Below are 6,384 nucleotides of genomic sequence, written 5' to 3'. Positions count from 1 at the left end.
ACTTCTGTAGCTTTTCACAAGTTTCCAGATTTCAGTATTTTAGGAAGAGGTTTTAGAGCTCTGACCCCACATACCTCGCGCATCTTCTGCAAACACACAAAAACAATCAGCTCTATCCTGATCTCTCACCTTCTCTACATCTTGTGGGTGGCTGTCGGCACAACTCTCTGGGCTCCTATACTCAATCACACAAGATTGCTCCTCTCCCCGATATAACAGAAAGATGTATTTTGCACACAGTGATTTTAGATATCATGGGAGTAGTTTTAAATAAATAAATAAAAAACTAATTTACACTTAGCTTTTAAACTCTCATTCTATCCTCTGCAGCCTGTACATCCATCACTTATTGCTACAGACTGATGTGGAGGTGATGATTGCTACATTTCCCGCCTTCACCTCTAAAACTTACCACACTAGATATCACACACTCCTTTGTGCCACCAAATTTAGTACAAAAAACAAAAAAAAAGTAAAATAAAAGTGTCATGGGCCATAGCCCCTGCATTAATATGGTCCAGCTCCTGATGGTGCACACACAGCATCTCTGCACAGACCCCCAAGAGGGCAGGCGCTGTTGCAACTGTGCCCCTGGATCTCAACACACTTGCCAGCCACGCTATTAATCCTAGATGCACTTGCTAGCTTCACTATTATGTTAGCTGCGCTATTGAAACAACTGTTATTACAATGCTGCGGCTTGCAGGGAACAAAACCATGGCTGGCAAGCACAGCTGGGATCAATAGCACGGCTGGCAAGCTGCAACAGCTTGGTATCAATAACGTGGTCTACCTTAAGGCAAGGCGGTCAACTGGTAGACAATGGTCAATGTTTAGGCCACTTCTGTTTTAGAGTTTAAAAATCTTTAACTATGTAAATGTCTGCATTGATATTATTATGTTTGTGATATTTTGTGCCCTCCTCATAGAAAAAAATTTAGTTGATAAGCTTGATATCTGCCCTTATGACATTGGCTAATTGTATATACTGTGATGCACAATTGCATAAAATAATTTCAAAATGTAAGGGTTGAATACAATCTTTTGACAATAGATCATTTTTGCTTACCGTCATAATTGGCAGCCGAGCTTCTCGAGTGATCACAATGCTATATTGTACAACTTTTGTATATGAAAATCAGCCAAAATGGTGCTATTGTTATCACGCCAAGAAGCTGTTTTCAACTTGAAAAACAGACGAAAATACAGCTCCCGGAAGTTGATGAGAGGCCTAAGTTTATTAGAAATTTTGGTTTTAATGTTGATTACTCTGTTGAGATTTGATCATTTTCTGAATTTACTTTATTATTTTCTGTTCTAATGGATGCTGAAAGCATTTCAGCTAGCTTATGATAGGGACATGAAGTACAGCTTTGTTGTTGTTGCTATAATATATAGACTATAATGAAAAAAAAAATGTGTTATTCGTGTGTGTGTGTATATATATATATAAATAAAGTGAAAGAAGTATCCGGCTCTGCTTAGGTAAAAAGTCCAACTTTTATTTGGTCAATGCACAGCATATTTAAAAGCAACAACTGACATTCTATTCGATGTTTCTTAATTTGAACATTTGCATAACAGCTGAGTTAAATAACAATATTGCTGGGGAACTTCCGGGCGGCGGCCATGATAGGTCGCATAATTATTAGCTCCTAAAGGGCTCTGCACTAATCTATCTTAAAACAACCTTTGAACTCACCATCGCTTGGGTAAACACCTAGTAAGCGATACTACTAAAGAAGCCCATCATTTAGCAGTCAATATTTCTACCCTGGAGGTCAGCTATAATTAACCGGAGATCTAGCAAGGTCACGGCCTTTCATCTAACCCCCCGGCAGAGCGCCCTAGGGCCTTTGTCGTTACGCAGTGCTTAAGATAAGTACTGATTCTTCACATACCATACGGGGATTAATTCATCAGAAGTGCCGGATGGATCCCATGGAAGGTATCTTACTAAACAAGATTGCTGCCCTACTGAGTAAACACTTTGAGCGGCTTGAGCATGAACTTGCTACAACCTGGGGAAATGGAGTCGTAACGACTACACAGAATCACGCAGATCCAGACACCAACCCAGAGCCTAAGCTGGTCCCCACTGTAGAGGGTGAGAGGTCCGGTAGCGTATTGTGGGGAGTGCTGCCTCAAACAGACTACCGTGAGACTGAGAAAGCCCTTACATTAATCGTTTCTGAACGCAGAGTGCATACAACAGCAGCAAGCTCAACCGCACCAACTCAGATGCTTACCGCTTTATCCTCATCTCTCATGAAGATTCCTTGCCTGTCTGCCCAGGGGAGCCAAGAATGTCTATCTGACTCCCCATGCCCGACTACTGCGATACAGCAGATCGCCACGCCGACTCTGGGAGGTTTACTTACCATCTCACCCCGTGCTGGGAAAATGACATGGAGCGGCTGCTGTCTGTGGTGGCTCTGCATGGAGAATCACATCGAATTGCAGAGGCAAGCACTCTTGGGTTCTCATTGCTGCCCTCAGTATTTTCAACCCTACATTGCCGAGTGGAGGTCTGGCGTGGGTTAACAGTTCTCATGCAAAAGGATTGCGATGGTAAACCCCCCAAAGCTCACTTTTTATTTAGACACTCAAAGTTACATAACCTTTCATGCATGCATTGAGGGATATTTTCATGTTTCATTTGCTTAATCAGCCCGGTATTATTGTTTTGTTTTGAGGTCTGGTGTAGGCTGCTACTTCTCATATGAGCAGATTATGGTAGCGAGCCCCCCACGGTTTGCTATTTAATTGGACACTCAAAGCTATATGGACTTTCCTATATGTATCTGGGGACACTTTCATGTACTCATGTTTTCAGGTTTTTCTATCTTTATATTTTATGTTCTAATAATAGATAATGTATACCTATACCTCCAATGCAGTTGTTAAATAGCGCTTTAAGCCACCATTTAAAATAACCGCCTTTGTAAGACACAATTGTAGCTCTATACCTGCTTTTGGCGCACACTTATCTTAGATGTTGCATGTTTTCCTGCTATGTACCATTAGGGCAAACATTAATGCTTTTTCTAATCTAGATGTAACAACCTCACGCAAGCAATATTCTATCCCAATTCCTCCACATACTCTTAGGAGTGTTGTTCCCTGCCCTCCCTTGTGAGGTTTTGAGGACTTGCTGTCTGCGGCCGGGGCGGCGGTCTTTTAAAACTATAGAACACTAAGTGGGAGACTTTATTATAGACCTCATGAATGTGATAGCTGGCTTATCACTATTCACAACAAACAAGTCCCAGATTACTTCCATTATAGGATTTGGAGCCAGTCTGGGCCTTTCTTGCTTTTATTTTAGCTCAGCATAACCCTTAAGAAAATGTAGCCTGTCATTATACTCTAAGTAAGCCATATGTATGCATTTCTATAGATACCAAAGCTATGCTTCCCTTTGAATTTTTGTATACGCTAAATAATCTGAGTACTCATTGTGGAGCTGAATTGATATCTTTAATCTGATTTGCAGCCATTCTACTAACAGTGGGAACCCCCCGGTAGACCATCACTGCTTGATAGACCTCTGCTTTGCCCCCCTCTTTATTTGAAACATATAGCATAATAATAAAATAAAACTCTGAGGTCCAATTAATGAGATCCACAAGTGGTCTCCTCCTTTCCAATTAGTCTTCTGTCAATCCCATCACCCTATGAAGGTGGAGGTCCAAGAGTGACCTCTTGATCAATATAGAAGGCTTAAATAGGTATTGGCATGTGCTTTTTTTTTTAATATATATATAGTTTTGCTTCTTTTTCTATAGCAACTGTTCCTTGTCAGAGTTTTTTGCCATACAGATAGACATTATTTGCTGCTTGCAAACTATTAATTTGAAACCTTTATTATGCCTTTAGATATAGCAGACATTATTTGCATATAGAAAGCAAAAAGAGAGAGCGCCTGATGGTGTAATATCGTCAAGATCAAGAATGGTACAGGTATAAAAAATCTCTGCCAAATGGATACTCACAAAGAGCTTGGCACTCGCAAGTAGTGCATATAGGCGGGCTGACCTTTATACAGCAGTCAGTACACTGAATCTATGGTGGTCGTATCAGAAATCTGTAGTGATAGAAACAGAAACACAAAAGACCAATAGTGCAATATCGTCTGAAACCGAAATGGGCACAGCAAAGGGTACAGGGTCAGCAAGGTGTATACTCACAATGGAGTTGGCACTCCCAAGTAGTGCATTAAGGCAGGCTGACCTTCATACAGCAGTCAGCGCGCTGATAGTTAGTAGCTGTAGTTGGTGGCTGTAGCTGTTATCGGTTTAGGCTTGTCCTCTGCTCACCGGCGTGTGTGCTGAATACTCAGCTATAGCTGGGCTGTTAGCTGTAGAAAGTAGATCCTCAAGGTATGCTGTGAACACACCCAGATATGCACCTGCGGCTCGTCACAGGCCTCAGAAAACAAGGTGCATACAAAATGGTAAGCCACTAAAGGTGAGTGACTAAAAAGTATTTTTAAAGAAAACAAATTAAAAAAAGGAAGTCAGCGGACAAAATGTTAAGTAAAAATAATAAAAAGGGTTTTATTTAAGAGCTATAACAACGCGTTTCTCGGCCGATATAAGCTCACTGGCCGTTTCATCAGGTAAGTGTATAGGTATAGCGGGAAAACCACATTTAAAAATACATAGGAAGGTCATGATTGGTTAGTACATCCACCAATAAATGACCAAACATTTTGTTACATTTAAAATACAATATTTCGCTGACATCCTAACAAAATACTTTCGTTACATATAATCAGAAAAAGGAAAATAGTGTATACATGGAAACAATGTGAAAAATATATGTGATTTAAAAACCACGAGGAAACATTTTGTTCTTTAGCTGGATGATGAGCAACTCGTTATTATCCTGTCTTAAAAATGGTCAAAAAATTGTAGGGACAAATGAGGCCACATGAACCATAGAAAATGAACATCAAATTAGTAATTCTGCTGCTTTAATAGTATATTAAAAAATACCAGTTATGGTAGAGTCTTAAATGTCATGTACTGATGTAAGTCATTGTGTTATGAATGACCATAATAAATATGTTATGTGAAATAGAATTCTTGTGCCTCTCATGGTACAATATAACTGATGCTATGTGCTTTGAAATAAAAATAAAAATGGTATGTATTTAGTGTGTTTTATTTGGAAACATCACATTGCAGGAAAAAATATATTATGCCTGTATAGAATATGCAGATAATAGTGTAGGTAATTTAATAAAATTATGTTTATTAGTTAAATGCTGCCAAATCCAAGTTAGAATTAAGCCCTGAAGGCCACAGAGTATTCAACTTGTGAATCCAAAAGGTTTCACGTTGTCTTAATTTAATAATTCTGTTGTAATCTGTTGAAGGGGGTATATAGTCTATGGGATAAAATTTGAAAATTTCAGGATTGCCCTGATGTTTGTTCAGGCAATGTTCTGGTATACTATGTTTAATCTTTTTCTTTTTGCAATTTTTACAATTGCGTAGATGTTCCCCCCACCTAGTTCTTGCTTTTCTTGAGGTACGACCCACGTACTGGGCCCCACATATACATTCAAGGACATAAATTACAAAGATAGAATTGCAATTTAAGAATTTTTTGATAGGAAAAATTTCCCCGGTTATTTTTGAGGTAAAATTTTTCATACCAGATGGTATGTATTTGCAAGTATTACAGCCTCTTTTTCCACATTTGTAGACTCCTATATGACTAAGAAAATTTGTGTTGTTATTGGAATTTTTGTTGCAAAAAATGTGTTTCACTTTTTTACTGGGAGCTAGCTTACTCCTCAGAGTAGGAGCCCTAGTGTATACGATTTTTGGATAACTATCTACTAAATTTTTTAAAATGGGATCTCTGAGTATTATTGGCCAATGTTTGTTAAGAATATGTCTTATCTGTTTATAATTGTTATTGTATTGGGTGGTATACACTAGGGCTCCTACTCTGAGGAGTAAGCTAGCTCCCAGTAAAAAAGTGAAACACATTTTTTGCAACAAAAATTCCAATAACAACACAAATTTTCTTAGTCATATAGGAGTCTACAAATGTGGAAAAAGAGGCTGTAATACTTGCAAATACATACCATCTGGTATGAAAAATTTTACCTCAAAAATAACCGGGGAAATTTTTCCTATCAAAAAATTCTTAAATTGCAATTTTATCTTTGTAATTTATGTCCTTGAATGTATATGTGGGGCCCAGTACGTGGGTCGTACCTCAATAAAAGCAAGAACTAGGTGGGGGGAACATCTACGCAATTGTAAAAATTGCAAAAAGAAAAAGATTAAACATAGTATACCAGAACATTGCCTGAACAAACATCAGGGCAATCCTGAAATTTTCAAATTTTATCCCATAGACTAT

This window comes from Bombina bombina, chromosome 2 (assembly GCF_027579735.1).
Source record: "Bombina bombina isolate aBomBom1 chromosome 2, aBomBom1.pri, whole genome shotgun sequence".
In the NCBI taxonomy this organism is placed as follows: domain Eukaryota; kingdom Metazoa; phylum Chordata; class Amphibia; order Anura; family Bombinatoridae; genus Bombina; species Bombina bombina.
The sequence above is the reverse complement of the archived record's forward strand: the minus strand, read 5'-3'. Positions refer to the sequence as shown.